Source organism: Pseudopipra pipra, chromosome 7 (genome assembly GCF_036250125.1).
Source record: "Pseudopipra pipra isolate bDixPip1 chromosome 7, bDixPip1.hap1, whole genome shotgun sequence".
In the NCBI taxonomy this organism is placed as follows: Eukaryota; Metazoa; Chordata; class Aves; order Passeriformes; family Pipridae; genus Pseudopipra; species Pseudopipra pipra.
The window spans coordinates 10,407,184-10,425,555 of NC_087555.1; the positions used below are offsets into that span (position 1 = coordinate 10,407,184).

Below are 18,372 nucleotides of genomic sequence, written 5' to 3' on the forward strand. Positions count from 1 at the left end.
AGCCTCTTATTTTGCACAGTGTATATAAACATCGGTACAAAAAACAAAGTTCATGCTATTAACAGTGTTTTCTTGTAGTGCTCCACTACTGTCTCTGAGGCAAATATACCCATGAGACAGCTTGCCTTCACCCTGTGATGCAGTGTGTCTTGGAGCAAGGGAGAAACTTGGCACTTCCACAGCCTGTCTTCCGAACACACACACTCTCCCCTCACTAACCAGCTCTACACCAAACATATGCATACTTGGGGGCTTGAACTAAAATGAGCTTGGGGCATATTTAACTAATTAGCAAGTAACTCCTAACTTCAGCAGTGATGCACTGCTGTACTATTCACACAACAAAACCATGCAGAAAAAAAAAAAACAGAAAGGCCTTTTCTTCCCTTCAGTGTTGAGCAATTTTTGTTTTCTTAGGGTGACACAGCATGAGCACGAGAAACCTAATGTGACAGCAGTGAAGACAGCATAAATTACTTTAAAGACTCAGCATTGATGAGGCCACACCTCAAATCCTGTGTTCAGTTTTGGGCCACTCACTACAAGAAAGACACTGAGGGGCCAGAAAGAGTCCAGAGAAGGGCAAAGTAGCTGAGGAAGGGGCTGGAGCACAAGTCTTATGAGAAGCAGCTGAGGGAGCTGGGGGTGTTTATCCTGGAGAAAAGGAGGCTCAGGGGAGACCTTATCCCTCTCTATAAATACCTGAAAGGAGGCTGAAGCGTGATGGGGGTCAGTCACTTCTCGCAAGTAACAAGCAATAGGTCAAGAGGAAATGGTCTCAAACTGCCCCAGGGTAGGTTTAGATTGGATATTAAGAAAAATTTCTTCACCAAAACAGTTGTCAGACATTGAAACCCTTTTCCTAGAGAAATGCTTGAGTCACCACACCTGAAGGTAATTAAAAGATGTGTAGATCTGATGCATAGGGACATGGTTTAATGGTGGGCTTCACAGTGCTAGGTTAATGGTTGGACTTAATGATCTTAGAGGTTTTTTCCAACTTTTTCCAAATAACTCCACGATTCTAAAGGATAATGGCATCAACTGCTGTGTCATTAATCACACAGGCCAAGGAAAAACAGGTATCTGAGGGGTTTGTGGTTACGTGCACATCACCACCAATATCACCTTACAGTCAAAATCCAGCTTCCATTCAAAAGGAAAAAAAAAAGAAAAATTCAAACTGATGAGATCCAAGTCAGGCATTTCATTTCCAAATGAGGAAACTTGGGCAGATTTTGTTTCCAGTCATTCTTCAGCCTTTCCTGGCTTGCTTCCAGCTATCTTCAGCCGAGTTGCCTTTTTTCCAAATGAAAAAAATGTTACACCAATAGGATCAGAGTTAATAATTGCTGGAAAAAGCTAAAAGGACACAAAAGGAAAGCTAGTAGAAGGAAAGACAAGGAAAACAGAGGAAAGCAGTATATGACACCTGAAAATGTACAAAGTCCATGCACGATCACAATCCTGAAAGATGCAGCAACTACCACAGAATTACCTTTTGAGGACAGAATTCAATATAACTATCCTGCCTCCCAAGTGATACAGGATGGAGGATGCATCCATCAAGTACTGCAGCTCACCTCCCCAGAAGCTGCATATTACCTCATCCAACAAAACTAGAAAAAGTTTTGATCTGTACTCAGGAGGAGAATACAGTATATCCAGTCTTCCTGACCAGGCAAAACACCTGAGATACTTCCAGTTTCAATGGCAGATCAAATCCTGAGTCTCTTCTCTGTCCCTTGAACTTCTTTATGTGCAGCAAAGTCTGTACATACATAACTACTGAGTTACATGCCCTACCCTCCAACACTTCTGAAAAGGATATTTTGCCAGAGATCATATGCACATGCACACCTCCTGATTTGCTCTGAAATTGAGCCAAAAATCAGGAAACAGGCCACAACTGCCCATATCATTCATCCAGCATGTTTTCTGGCACAGCTGCAGAGCACAAAGAGAGTGGGCTGCAGGCTGGATGAATGGTTCTGGTAGTAGCAATCTTCAATCACCATTTTTCTAGAGCTATTCTTAGCCCTTCCTCTGCTACCTTACAAGTCCTTAAATTCAGAGGATTACAACACACTGCATCTCTTTTTGTGCAAGCAGACTTTGCACCCATAATGCATGTAATGGAAATTTGCACAAAAGTAAGTGGTCCCAAAATTAGGTCTTAAATCAACACTGGATACAGATGTATATGGGAAGTCAATAATGTTGGAGGGGGAAAAGAGTTTTAAACATTTTTATATACCCGCTATTTCTTCTGTTTTTCTTAAGGAAACATGTGGATTAATATCCTAAATACTAATTCTGAGAAGCATCATTCCCAGCACCTCAACCAAGCTGGAAGTTTATCTTAACACCTTCCTGTTTAATGGTCATTGCTTTAAAGGCAGTCATTGAAAATTGTAATGCAGTGCTTGGCCAAGATCCACACTGGCACCACCATCTATACCAGGCACTGTTTCACATGCTGTGAAGGACTTTAAGGGCCTGGGAAAGGACCTGAAGGTCTACTTATATTTTCTCAATGTTTCTGTCTCTGAAGTGGGAGATGGTTCATAAATGTCATCTTATTTCCTTTACATCCTACACTCTTATCCTCATCTGCCATTTATTTTCCTCTCCCATCCACTTTTTCTTAGCGAGCCCTGTCCATGTCAGCTAAACGAAGAGAAGACTGAGAGGTCATTTGATTACCAGAAATAAGCACTTACCCTCTGAGAAGGAGATCTGGTGGCAAGACCTTTCCAAACTTGCTGATAGTAATGCAATAGGATCCAGCAGTTAACAATTAGAGCTAGATCAATTCAACCTTGAAACGGTCTGCAATTTCCTAGCAGTGACTGCAGCGGAACCTTGGAACGGTTTACTGGGAAAGACAGAGGGTGAATCTTTGTCACATGATGTGTTTATAAAGTGAAGGCTTTAATTTATCTCTGGAAGAATTTATATACAGGTTGTGAAGTGAAAAGCATTTATTTCTGGGGTCTCCATCTCTTGATCTACAAATATATTTCTTAACTTGATGTCCATGAGCCACAGGGAGAAGGTGGTACTTTAATACCCAAACCATGTTCTTCAGATAAAAGTTCCCAGACGACCTGCAGAACACTTTAAACACAGATCTGGTGTAGGAACAGATTATTTCATCCAGTTACACTGTTAAATCTTTTGCTTGAATTTTAGCATGTGTTTTGGTCAGGGAGCTGGGAGTTGGAATAAAGGATTATTTTGGGTTTTTTCTGTTCCATGGATTGTCTGAGCCTAACAGCCAGGCCCTGAGCTTTACTGACCATGCTTTTCCATCTGATTTCTAACCACAAAACTTTCAGTTCACCAATACTGTGGTCAGGGTTGTACCTGCCTGAAACCAAACTGACACTGATTTACTGACTTGCACAAGATCAGGCTAAAGCCCCAGGAATCCCATTAAACCCCAAATAATACAAAAATCACAAAAAAGAACATTCATCTGCATTTCACATAAGGCATGATTCTACCAAAAATTGCATGTCATGTTAACTTGGGCAAAATATTAGCATTTTAATATATAGGCTTCTACAGCAATCAACAAGAAAATAACAGAGAGAAGAATATTCTGAGTAATAACACACAAACTTATCTGCATTTGTTTTCAAAAGTAATTTCCAAGATGGGAAACTCTAATATTCATTTCATCCATTCTCATATTTTTTCCATATCAATAGGAAGTTCTCCACCTGTTTTTTTTTTTATTATTATTTAAAATCTTTTCTCTAGGGGGGGAGAAATCCTTACAAGAACCTGCTTTTAAAAGATAATCTAGGGATTCTAGCTGATTTGCAAAAGAGGAAGGAGTCTGACTTAAATTTCTCCAACATCTGCAACTGCAGATCTGATTAAGCATCTATGGAAATTAAGTAGGCACTTCAGCATTCTGCCAAACTGGACTGAAAAGTATGCTACAATGCTTGGATGATTTGGGATTTCACCTTCAAAACAGATCAGGTCTTAAATGCATTCCACTATAAAACACAGATTTATTGCTCAGTGTTCAAATTTGGCGCATAATTCTTTGGCAACTTTTTTCAGGACAAGGACAATACCTTCTTTCCTTTGGGCCAGAGTTTGCCATAACATCTCTAATTTTTAGTCCCACAGAAGTAGCTACCTTTCAAATGATGATAAACTACATGAAACACATTTTAATAAAAAATATTATGCAGAACCCCAGACCTGCACTAAGCCTCTGCCTGCGAGGTCCACATGAAAATGAGGAAAAAAGTCTGAGAGATAGAGTTCAAAATTAAGTTTGCAATACCCTCTCAGTCTCTGACCTGAAATTAAACATTTCACACGCCTAAAGATCAATTTTAACAGAAATATATTTTAAAACCATTTAAGACTGCTTTCATTTTATGAACCAAAGTTCAACTACACAGGTACTTGAACTAATATTGATTTTTTCCTGAAAAGTACATCAGAGCCAGAGTCTGAATGCTTGTGGTGTTTATTAAACCATTTCTTTTTCCCTTCTTAAAGAAAAAATTTTTACATAAATTCCCCTGTACAATTATTTCTTGTTCTGAAAAGTACTATTAACATAAATTCTTTATAAATACAATAAATACAAACACATCTCTGATAGTGAGCTACCTACACACCTAATTTCACATACACATTTCAATAAACTACTCACATGCAAACATGTAAACATGAGTACAGCTACAACATCACCACAACAAGTTCTTATGATTACAAAGTGTTCTTGCACACTCACTGTGTTCCCTAAAAAAAAAAAAAAAGACAACCACAGTCATGCTGACTTGGAGCCAATGATATTACTTTAGCTTGGGCTCTGCAGCAGACAATCCTGAAAAGTTAAAACAAGAAACTATTTTTTCAAAAATAAGCATGGTTTATCCTGTGCACACTATGGAAGCAACACAAAAATAAGCCTGTTACAGTCACATTCTACAGGAATTCCAACATTCTTTCTTATCCTTACTTATTTTTCCTTCCGAGGATAGTAGCTGCTTGTTTTCTGCTCTCAGCCAGTTAAACAATTCCTTCCCCCCCTTCCCAGTTTTTCTCACACATTTATTTTCCTTATTCTGAAACACCTCATAAAAAAATCATAGTAAGTTATATAAGGTATTCTAAAGACCTCTCTTAAAGAATCCAGAACCATTTTAACAAGCTTGGCATTTCGGTCAAAAAAAGTACAACATTTGTTATTGAATCACAACTGAGTGTATTTAATAATCTAGAAAACATTGTGGAAAAAAACAAATGTACATCTTAGTTTAATTAAAACTCAGCATAGCACAGGTCTACCTCTATCTTAACCCTCCTATAGGTCATGATGAGTCACAGTTTTCTGGAGTAGCACCATCAACTTGCCAAGGGGTTGGAAGGTGATTAAGTTACCCAAAGCTTTGCTCTATCAGGAAAGTCTTCTCTTACACAGAATTATTGCATGAAAGCACTGACATAAAACAGTTTTTCCAAAGCAAGTATCATTTCACCTCCACACTGAAAACAGAGCATAGACAGAATAAAAGGTTTTTACCACAACAGCAGTCGATTTGCTTTTCTGTTTTTAAGGGTAGCTTTGGGGAACCAACAGTTACACTGACTTCCAGTCAAATTCTGCCTCTTCCTTTCCTCCAGTTCTTTCTTTCACTTTTGCAATAAGGCCTGGCCTTGAACACAGCCATTAGGAAAAGTTTAACACATTCCTGTAGACCCTAATCACAGGGGCTGCTGGGTGCTAACAGGAAAAACGTCATGGGTATCTACTACATGTGAACTGTTACTCATTCTTCCTTGAATTTTTTCCAAAACATCAGGGTATTGAATTATCCCTGCAAAACTGCACAAAAAAACCACAATAACAGTCATGCAACTGGAGATACAATAATTACAAAATATTACATAATATTTCCTGTACCCTTCAATGTTTTGACTTTAAGAGTTTCAGGATATTTATCTCAGAGGCTCTTTCTGAACCACAGAAGTTGACAAACCTTCCATCCACTTACAAAAATAATTGCAGTTGCCACTTCCTAAGAAGTTAAACAATAAGTTAGCTTACACTCCAAGATCCTAATGAAAACAAATGAAAACATACAAATTCGTTATGACTCGCAACAAACTTAATCTTCCTTAAATTGCCACCCTTTATGTGCTATTCTTTATCCAATCCATTTTGTTGAACCACATTTATAAAATTCTCTTCTTACCATTCCTTCTACTTTTCTATTTCCCAGTGAAAACTACCTGTTATTTGGCAACACAGTGCTAAGCACCAAGCTATACCGAGTACTTACAATGAAACTGTGACTAGTGACTTAGATTTTGCAGAAGGGGTTCATCTCCCATGAAACTGCTTGTTTGCCTCCTCAGATTTCCAGAAGAAAGGGTATTCTAATTTTACTAACTGATCTTCTTGTTATGAATTATGTACCTGGTGTGTTAATTTGCAAGGCAAAATAGTTGCTGCCCTGTAAGCACTACCCAATGCTAAATTCCCATCAAGTAAAACAGCGAGGCAAGAGCATGGCCTACAATTTTGTGCCTTGGAAGAGACAACCAGAATTCAAGTGCAACATAAGGATTCAGGCAGACCAAAAGAACAGAGAATACTGATACAAGTTAATGACTGGAAATCTTTATACAGTTGCTTTTTAAATTCTTTGCTGTGAGCAACTGACTCCAACAAGACCATTAGACAGGAAAACCAAAAGGATCAAAACGCAGAATTTCAGACGCAAACACATTTCAGCAGGATCAGTTATGACAGCAGAAGTTAGCCTATTTAGAGTTTCCAAGTGCTGATGCTAATCATAATATTCAAAGCTAAAAAAGCAAAAGAGAATACAAAAGGTTTCTGGACATCAAAAGTGCCAGACAAATTATTTTGCCCAGTAATTCAAACAAATATAATTGTCTATGCCAAAGAGTTCCAAGGGCAGATGCAATTAAAATATCACTGTCCTAAAAGAAACAGGAAAAGGTTTTCATTATTCAGGTATCTCAGTTGCTGCATGTTAGTGCTGCTTCTATTTCTGCCTAAGTACATATAAGTCACTTACATTTGCTTATTACTCACACTCCTGGCTTCTGATAAAATTACTTTTCAAAACCTAATAAAGCATCGCCGATCACTCGAGACTGATACTTAAAATCACCATATGCAGAAAGCATTTTTAAAATTTTACAAATGTGTTCTCAGCTCAGAAATGGCTCTAACAATTTCATGATTTTACTAAAAAAATCTTACCTAAATTTAGCAGTCTGTGTGTAGGCATACCACTATATTTATAATTTTTTGAAGAGACTAAAAAAAAATCTATTTACTAAACTTGATCTTTTATGGCCAAATTCTATGGAAAAAAAACCCAGTAAAACTCACTCCAACTGATTTAAAAAAACCCATAAGCATACCTGCAGCAAATGAGTTTGCAGATTGAACCCAAACACTCCTTGTTCCATTTGCCTTGTTTTGGAAAGCAGCATCCCACTCCTACATTAAGGAAGAGAGGAAAAAAAATCTCAAGTGTTCCTTCTTATTGTCGATGCACAGGAGCTGTTGGAGGTGAAAGCAAAAACTCATATGTGCCACCTTTTCCTGACACATGGGAGAAAATCTGACATCAAGGACTTTCAGTCTCAGATACAGTGTCTTAGAAAAAATGTTACAGCACTGGCAGAGTTCAGCAGCTGATAAATAAAGGTGACCCAAGACACCTGCTACAGACCAGGAAGGAGGGAGATGGAGCTGAATTCTAATCACATCCTCTATTTTATGAGTACAATCCTCCTTCCAGTTCACATTTTGACAGTCCTACAGTTGGCCAACGTGGCATCTCCAGAGCTGCCCTCAACAAATAGAGTATTTCCTTTTAATGAAGATTTTTTTCCATTACCCTATGCAAAGGTAATCAAAACTTCCCTTTGCTCTCCAGGCTCCCACCCTTACTACACCAAAAAAGACAAGAAAAGGATGACCAATGCCACCAGAATATGCATGCAGACAACTGCAGAAATCCTAAATCACTGGAGTTCTGAGGAGGGATGAGAAAGACAAGATAATTGCAGAGATGCCTGAAGACAAAACAGAGAGAAAGAGAGATTGGCAAAGGAAGGAAATCACTTTGGGACATACAGGATGATAAGATAGGAAAACTTCAAAGAAAGTAATCAAAAGAATAATTTAAAGATAATGGATATGTGACATTTCAGAATATATATTCTTAAAACACTAATTGTTCCTGTTCTGTGGTTAAATTGATTAAAGTTCTGTGGTTTTGCAATTAAAAAGCCACATTAAACACACACATATGATAATTAGGGGGAAAAGAATCTCACAATCTAATATTACGTAAAACCACTTGGACTCTTACAATAAGGAAGTTTAATTTAAAATAATCAGATCCATAGTGTTTGAACTATCACTCAAGTCAAGCATAACTCTTTATAAAACACTATTTCTAGGAAGGTGTGATACTTATAAGGCTTGAAAGCTTAATTGTGTTTTGGGGATCCATTACTTTCCCATGCTAAATTTCAAAAGCAAACAGGAGGATGCATATGCTGGGTTTGGGTTTTATGCCACCACCGAGATCAACACTACAGTAATTGTAAAACAAAAGCAATAGTGAATTCCTTAACAGATTTAAAGGAGGTTGCCACATTTAAGGAACAAAAGCACCGTTTATTTTACTACATGCTTTTGAAAGTGACAATAATTTGGGAGTTGGGGACTAGATGATCTATCTTCAAGGTCCATTCCAACCCCTTAACACTGTGATAAGGATGGCAAGAGGAAGCTTTTCACATTGAGACATCACTCGTCATGGAAGGGCTTTCTCAGAAGTCTGGAAGCACTTAGAGGAGTTCAGATTTCCCTGATCTGATTTAGAAGACTATTCCATAGCTGAATCCTTACAACCTAGAGCATTTTATCCCCAGTTCCTCAAGCGCTAATCCTGGGCTTTGCAAACTGCATTGTGCCAGATCCACACACCTATGGGGTAGTTCACAGCTCAACTCATTCTTTCCACTATAAAAGCCTGTACAAAAAATTTTCCTGCATGGTCCAAGAGGAACAGTGCTATAAACACTTTTAGTTCTTTATTCCTTGGGACCTTTCCATGAGCGAACAACGGATCAAAACTTAAATCAGTTCAGAACTCAAAATTCAGTTTCTGCTAAATGTAAAATAGGTGATATTCTGTTCACCTCAGATTTCTAGACATGCCATTTATTACAAACTACAGACAAGTGAAATATCATCTGCAGATAAAAACATGGCTATAGCACCTAATTAACACTTGGAATATACATGCTCTAAGAGATTGCACATGGATGATTTTTAATTTCAGGTAAGTAACAACAACAAGAACTGAACTTTTAAGTAAAGACCTACAAAGCTATGATTACCTACAACAGCATTTTAGTGAGATAAAATGTCTTCACTCAAGTCTATCTAAGGTTTTACAAAATCACAGATCATGTGCAGTAACAGATACCCACTGAGTAACTTGAAGTAGAATATTTATAGGAGAAAACCTTTTTCCCCATATAAAGGAAATGGGAATGTATCATGCCATACTTCTGGCTGGTTTTCTGTAGCAAACCACATTTCACCAAATTGTTCAACTAGTTTGTAAGTACATTGCACAGACAGGAGGAAAACTGATCAGATACACCAATAGGAACAGATTACATTCTGTTAATCCATTTAACAATTTAAGCTGTACTTGGCCTGATCTAAGAAGTGCAAATCACAGTAGCCCAATTAAGCATTAAGCCCATCTACATTAGCTGGAATCAGGCATACAAGCATCTCCTTTTTGAGTAAACTTCACTAAGTCTGAAAGCAATAAGAAAAATAATAACAACAGTATTATACAAGACCACTTTCCCCTATTCAAATCATTAAACACAGAACTCATCTTTTCTCCACAGAATGCAAAACTTCCCTTAATTTCTCCTCCCTTAGAAGACACAACCTCTAGCCTTCAACAATCCACACTGGACTTAGCTTATCAATGTGATGGTAAAAGATTTCATGACTGGTTTCCCAGGAGGTAACAAATACACTCAAAGTATATTTTGGATAGAGAAGGACCAAAAGGACAAGTTACCCAGGACAGCAAGAAGACAGGGAATCAGAATCTGCTGTGATACTGTATGTCCTGGCTGTCAGACTGCAGGACAGGGAGACTTCACAACCCGTTCTGTACTAACAAGGAATGACTCCAATATTGATTTTTAATGGGGCTACTTACATGAGTAAACGTTAATCAACTTAAGTTAGGGTTGCAGATTAAGATCAAAATAATTATTTGACAAATAAGGCTTGCTTGCAGCTGACTTAAGCCACAAGTCATGAAACGTATTCCATAGAAAGCTAAATCTTTTACGCTTTCAATCCTGCTTTTTGTTTTCCAAATGACACATAACCAGCTAAGACACTAAGTCAACACGCGTTTCACACATGGGTAATCAATGCATATTTCAGTTAACAAAATCTTTAAGACAGCCAAAACTGTCTTAGGTATTAATAAAGGGATGTCATTGATTTAAAAAAATCACATTAATCTGTCAGAAATGTCCATGTATTAGTGCCAAAATCCCTCTAAAATGACAGAGAAGAAAGATTTAATAGAAATTATTTCTATTTTTCCAGACTCAGTACTTGAGAGTTTGTCAATGCTTGTGTTTTGTTCCCTCACAGCAGTCTCCCATTGGTTTAGGTGGATTTTTATCAAAGCACTGGAAAGTAAAGCACTTCTGTGTTGACAACAGCAGCACAAACCTTGGAAAGGAGACAGTGTGATGTGCACAAGACCTGAGGCTTACATTTTCTTCTATGAACAGATTCAAAATGGACTACATCACTTAAAAAAAAAAAAAAAAAGCAGCAGTGTAAGAACGACCAACTTAGAGTAAGAAAATAAAAAGCTGTAAGATTAAAACAAAAGCTTCTTTCAAGTCAACACATGGCAGTTCTTTCATTAAAAGAAAAATTAAATATATGTATCAGTCCTCTTTATATTGACTTTATTTACCCCACCCACTCATAAACAAGAAATGTAACAGAAATAAATGTGTCTACAGAAGAAACAAAAATTGTTAGCTTTTTTCCCTTAATAAAGGTCTGTCTTCATAGAGCTGACAACTAATGAAGCTTATGCTAAGAGGTGTTGAACATATTTCTTTTGTCTACAGAACCTCAAACTCCCTACAAACCGAGATAAGCATAAGCAAGCTTTAAAAGAGGCTGGAGTAAGCAAGCTTTAAAAACCTCCCAACTTCATGTTCCTAAAGCCTTGGCAGTTAATTGTTCCAGTCAGTGATCTGCCCTATCAAGATGAGGCAAGTGTATCTTAAGCTCAACGCAAATCAAAACCAGACCTCTTTGTAGTGTATCTATATAGGTAAAAATAGCCTTTTACCTATTAACTTACCTTAGCACTTAAGTCCATGCCTTTGCACACAGTCAGTATCATTATCAGAATTAAGGGAAACAAAACAACTTAATATAAAAGTAAAGATTTCTTTCAAAACAGTGAGTCAGTTTTTAAGTCATGGCATTTCACTGGAAATGAGTGTCTCAAAACTACAAGGCAAAATTAAACACAACACCCAACACACTAAACAAACAAAAAACACCCAACCAAATTCAATTAAGGAAAGTAAGGATAACATTTTAAACCAGCGATTAGCCCACCTCAGAGCATCAAGATTGACAACTGGACTTTAACTATTTATAATAAAAGATATCAATACATCAACTCTACAAGAAGCAGCCTTCTATAATTTGTAATATACAGTATGTTTCACAGAATGCCTAAAGAAGGAAAAAACAAACCTCTCTTTTTAGGAACAAAAAAGCCTATATACTGTAGTATCAGGAACAAAAACCATACATACAACTAAATATGTGACACTGAAACTAAGGCAAGAAGTGGGAATTATCAAAGTTCTGTGGAACATCAAGGAGCGTGACAATCTACAGCTGCTGTGTAACAGCACCACAGTGTTTTAAGAGGCTCCCTACACTAACCTGTAGCTTCATAATGAAAAATATCAACCTGTCACACTTCACAGCCCAACACATGACATATCATCCAGGTTCAGAGCAAATTAACAACACACACTTACTCAGGTTAATAGGACTTGTTTATAAAAGTTGAGCTATGTCAAAGTTATATTTTGCTGAAAGTTATTTCCTTCCAAGGAAGTCAAAACACCTTTGGAAAATGAACCAGAGAACTGGTGTCATATCTACACACTCAGATTATTTGGTGAACATCTGAGACAAAAACACCATGCAAGACAACCAAGAACTCTGACATTCATTCTAGTTATGATACTTTGCTACATATGCTTACAAGATCTTAATGGCATCTTGGGAAGGTCTGGATATGGCATTATTCAAAACATAAGAAGGTAGTTGTTACATGAAAAAAGTGTGTGTGCAAATGTATTTTTTTTTTAATACAGACACACAAATATGAAATAACAACGTGCACTAAACTTCCATAAGTGTTGCTTTCTCATAAGTGACAGTGGGTTCTTGTTTTTCTCTGGACAAACAGCATTCAGTTGGAGCTTGTTTTTATTCAGAAACGTGCAGCAGCATCTCTATGGCTACATCTGCACCTGTATGCAGAACAAGCCAGGAAACAGATGTTGAAGCCATGCAGTAGAGCACACATGCTGTATGTTCTTCTCCCACAAAACAGGGCTGTCATCCCTAGTCCATTTTGGGATAGTCCCTATCCCATGGCTTTCCCTGAGCAGTGCCCCGTTTGGGCTGTGACACTGGCCCAAAGCAGGCCAAGGAGCCCATTAACACCTGAACAGTGCCACAACCCTGTGACAATGCTCCAGTTCAGGCTCTGAGCCCATTCAGATACAGTTACAGCCACAGCCATACTGATCCCAAAGCAAGGTCTGCAAGTCTCAGAGAGCACATCACAGTTACATTCGGAATTTTCCTATTTCCCTTCACAATACAAGTATTTGGGAAGTTATTTCCCTGACAACAATATTCATGTTCATGAAGACAATGTAGACATTTTTATGAGAGCAATGACCCAAAAAGTATAAATTATGGTTTTTATGCAGCTACATTTTAAAGAGATGATACATTTACAATCTCTACTCCTTCTTAGTTCTAGTACGAGAAATCTCTTATCAAACTACCAGCTCAGAACAGACTCAAATCAGTAATCATGCAGTAGAGTAACAAGATTAACCAAGCAGATTAGCCTTTTTAAAATGCATCTTAAATAAAGAAAACACACTGTTCAACAAGTACACCTTTTGAAGCTAGAATGCACTAGGAAGCTCACATGCTCTTGAGAGAGTTAAGGAATCACTCCAAGATGGACATAAGCCTTTTATGACAATCAGGATCCAAAGGGAGTTGCTGGTTTTGTAATTTTTTTAATTGCTATTTTGCCAGTACTCAGCATCTACAATATCCAATGCCCTTGATATGAGGCACCCAGTGAATTATCACTTTTGAGTCCTTTTTCAGCAGGATCCTTACAGACCTCACTGCTTCCCACCAGGCTGTGGCTGATCCACTCCACTCATCATCAGGTGATGCAGTTTCAGCTGTCACATTTATTCCTGGAAACCTCTTTGTTCATACTGTGGCTACTCTATCTGACAAGGATCAGTTAATGTTTTCTTTTTTTAAAGATGCTGCTGGTCATTCCTGGAAGAAAATGAAATTTACTGTTGCAGGCTTTGGGCTCATCTAATTACAACACTAGCCTTCAGGGAATTATTAAACTAATGACATTGGATTTGTCAAGCACAAAAACTTTTAATCTGATTTTTCAAGTGGATCCTAGCCAATGGATACCGGCCACCACAGCACTTAACAAAACACATTTGACTGTTTTTCATGCAATATTTAGGTGGGCTTCTTACGGAAATGTTAATTCTTGTTACCTAATGTCTTTCTCCAGTGGTCAATACACAGCATATAAGGATATTGACAATGTTATTGAAGTGTTTATGACTAAAAGTCCACGAGTCAAATTATATGTGTATATATACAGCTTCAGAAATGAATGGAGGCACACACTTCGAGAAATCTGAACCAAAACACTGTATGAACAACTCCCCAGTTTGTCTGCTGATCTCATAATGCAGCATCGACAAACACTAGCTCAACAGTACAGTTATTTTTTATTTCAACATCCTAGTCTTTATTTTCAACATTGTGCTCATACAAGGAAAAAAAACCCCAAAGTACTAATTATGTCACAATGACTCCTTAATCCCCCCAAATGCAAACAGCTCACATGACCCATCAATCATCCACTTCTGGGTGCTTCCTTAGTTCTAAAGGACAAATACTGCACTATTTCAGCCATTATGTTTGGTTTGACTGTACTAACTGGGTATTTTTGGTCAAATAATGATGGACTCACTTGAATTCCAAATTCATTTCAATTATTACTGCTTTGCACACACAGGCTGCAATTGTGCCGTGTAGAAAGTTTCATAACTACACTTCAAAGAAAAGATCCTCTTTCAAAACCTTCTTTCAAACATAGTTACTGTATATTTTTTTCAAAACTGGATACTTGAGGGCAAATTTACTAAACTACTTAGGAAATACAAGTATCATTCTTCATCAAGCAACTGGTATCAGCACACTAGTCCTCCCCAATCATACAAAAATACAGATGTAACACAAAACTGTGCAAATGCAACAAAACACAAAATAGTTGCACAATCAAATGGCTAAATTCAAACCAGATTTAGCCCCAGCCACTTGTCATTTTCTCCCCAGTACTATCAGGTATCATGAGAAGAAGGATCAGCTCTCCACAGGTAACACAGAGAGATGTGACCAGCCCATTGCTTTGAAGGCTAAATTCGTAAATTCTGTCAGTAGAACTTGGAAACCCAACACCAACATTATCAAAACAAATAACAGGATTCCAAGGTGTTGGAAGGGATGACTGAAACATGTACACTTGTAACATGAGTGAATACACCTCCAACAGTCCAGGGCTTGCACTTCCAAGGAGAATTCACAATCTTACTGGAGTCTTTTAACACAACTACTCCAAAGTTGTATCAAAATACTCAGTAGAGAGCATGCAACTACTGTGCTACTTTCTCCAAGTATGCGACCAACTTTAGGAAAATACACAGATTTCAAGCACTGATGTCTATGTTTCTGTAAAAAGCATGAAAAAAAAACATTAAAAAGCCTTACTTAAGCTCTTCTACAAGTACTCCAGTACTTTAGCATCACATCCTACTTGCCATCTCACCCCAAGAAGATGTGCCCTTGCAACACACGTACGTGCTACACAAAGCTTTATCACCATTTTCTATCTCATTGCCAGTGAAATGGGTATTTTTCAACCTTTACATCAATATCACAGATATTCCAACTGATTTCAAACAAGCTGCCAGGGAAAAACATCACAGGGGCTCTGTATCATTGGTGATATAAATCATGCAGTTTACTTCAATTTTAATGAAAATGACATGGAACTTCACTTAGATGCTAAACTCAAATAAAAAAACAATATTCTCATTCTCATCTTGAAAAGGGCCCAGATATGATTAGAGAAACACCTCATATACCACCAATTAGCTTCAGAGCACCAAAACAGGCTCACAAGGTTCCAAGGGTACCTCTCCTTTAGGTTAGAGAACTTCTACATAAAAGGTTTAATTCAGTTCCATCTGCTGGGCAATGAAATTAATACCCTTCCTACTGGTAACTTCACTCCAGCCTCTCCCCCTCTGTAAACACAACCAAAGATCAGCAACAGATGATAGGAAGACAAATGCTATGACCATGCCATGCATGATGAAGCAGGATCAAACAAAATCAGGTTCAGCCACCAAGAGCATTCCATACTATGAAAGGCAACACTGTTGGATACAGCCTCAAATAAGGGGTTTTGAACATGCTACTAAATTTTAACATAGTTATATCTCATTTTCAATGATTCAGTAACATTACCCAAACAGGTGTTTCACTAGCCAATGGAGTAAATGCAATATCCTAAGCATCCTGCTTAATTCGATTTCTTCTCAGGAAATCTGACAAAACAGTATATTTTTCCTGGCTGGCAGCCACTGTACTATCACAAAGGTTCTTAAAGATGTAGCACTGTGAATTCTACCAGGTTTGAAAAAGCATTGGAAGTGTAAAACAAATAGAAATGCACATTAGATAAAGTGACTCTCAAAACAAATAGCAAGGTCTTTAAGGAAGGCAGAGGGTCCTTGCAGAGCCTGGCAAATGCTTCAAGACAAACCAATTCCACAGTACTAACAAACCACAAGTCTGCACTGGCATCACCAGAAGGCTGTTTATAAAGACAGATGAACGGATGGGAAGCTTTTCAACTTCAATTCTGTCAAGCTAAACTACTACCAAGCATAACTTTAAAAGCGGTCTCCAGTCAACCATATGAGCTCCATGGAGCCCACGAGCTCAGAGCCCAGTTTAAGGTGATGTAAGTAAGGACAGAAAGACAGACACACACATGTGGACTGGCATCTAACATCCACTGGGGTAGCTCCAGCTGACACCAAAGCAACCACCACATGTTTTGAAATTTGGAGCCTGAACAGCAGTGCTGATTGAAAGGCACCATTAGGCTTGTTCCTCACATATGCTAATAATGACAATTATGCCTTATGGCCCCGATGCTGCAACCATACACTATCATCTTATGAGGAAGTTTTTTCCAAAGAAGTTCAAGAACTGAGCAAAGAGCTCACCTACATATAGGAAGAAGGTTTTTAATCCATCCATGACATAATTTCTTTCTGTACCTTAGTGCTGTGAATAACTACTACTGAAATAATTCTAATGCTTTGACTTATTTTCTTACTTTTTTAAGAAAAGTAATAAATTGTTGGGGGCAGAAGAAAAAAAAATCTAGAAAAGAAGTTTTTGAGCACAGAGGAGGCAGCCCTTGACACTGACAAAGCAAAGCAAGGTAAGGCCCCGATGGGATTTTGGGTACAGAAGTGATTCAGGGCTGAATCTCTTACAAACATTCCAATGCAATATAGTCTAGTGCAAAGATTCCTTCACACAGCATCCCAGAAAAGGGAGAAAAAAAAAAAAAAGATGTTATAAATACTCCCTCCATGCTCCTGATACATATCCAGGAACAAGATATGCGAGAATAAATTATGTAACTATTACCATCTACATATACCATACTCTTTTTATTTTGGCATCATACAGGCCAAAAAGGAATTTTATTTTACTTAAATACCCTGGTTTGTAGCGACATGCACTGAAAAGGTTAAAAGAAAAAACCCAAATGTACTAAGAAAAAATGAGATCTCCACATCAACAAACAATCCACAGAAGGGTGGGAATATGAATGTAAACCTATTTTTCCCTCAACCCACACTGTCATTGTGCTATTATTTTGTGCGCACTGGAATAGAAACACACATTAAGCCCCACTGTTTTGAAAACAACACGTTTGAAATCTGCAGTGATCTTTCTTCCCCACCACGGACAGTGCTACACAGAATGTAGAGGACAGCCTTACGCATAAATAAATAAATACACGAAACGGCGAGGGGGGGAAGCGTGGAGGAAACAAGCGCGGCACACAAAGTGCCGAACGCCCTCCGGGCAGGAAACCGGTTATAATTAAATGGCCCAAAAGCGATATAAATTTAGCCAAGGGGAACCCTGCGGGTCTCCGCGGCAGCGCAGCGCCCGAGCCTCCCGCATGACGGGGCGGGCGCCGGGGATGGAGCGGAGCCGCGGGTCAGCGCGCCCGGGGCCGCACCTGCCGCTCGCAGAGAGCCCCGCGCCGGCCCCGCCGGGCCCGGTGCCCGCAGGATGAGCCGTCCCGGGACCCCCCCCCGGGCTGTGCCACGTCCCCCATCCCCGCGGGCGGCTCCCGCCGGCCCACTCACCTGGCCGAGCGCGCACTGCGGCTCCGCGCCCGCGGCGGCCCCGGGCGAGGGCGGCTCCCGCGCTGTGGCTGTGCCGCTGCCGCTGCGGGGCCGGGCGGCGGCCGCAGTCACCCCGTCCTTGCGGCTCCCGCCGGTGCCGGTGCCGGCGGCCCCTCCGCGCCCACGGCGGGGCGAGCGCCTCCCGCGCAGGGGCGCCCGCGCCGCCCTCCGCCCCCGCGCCGTCTCAGCGGCGGGGCCGCGCCCCCCGCGCCTCCGACAGCGCCCGCCCCCGCATCGCCCCCGCGGGCACGGGCCGTGGGTCGGGGGGACTGTGGGGGCGGCCGGGCCGGGCCCGAGGCCGCAGCCCCGCGGGCCTGGGCGGCGCGGGGGGCGGGCGGAGGTAACAAAGCCTCCCGCAAGGCTGGGGACGCGGCCGCCCCGCCG

The 18,372-nt window shown here is 39.6% G+C and overlaps 1 protein-coding gene across 2 annotated transcripts in view; it reads right to left on the minus strand.

Annotated features, from left to right (window-relative positions):
- HECW2 (HECT, C2 and WW domain containing E3 ubiquitin protein ligase 2) overlaps positions 1-18,082 on the minus strand; it is a 452,691-nt gene extending 434,609 nt beyond the window's left edge. For both annotated transcript variants that reach the window (XR_010431857.1, XM_064660503.1), the window contains exon 1: positions 17,950-18,082. The gene's annotated coding sequence lies outside the window, so the exon portion shown is untranslated. The remainder of the gene's footprint in view (positions 1-17,949) is intronic.
- Positions 18,083-18,372: the final 290 nt, after the last annotated feature.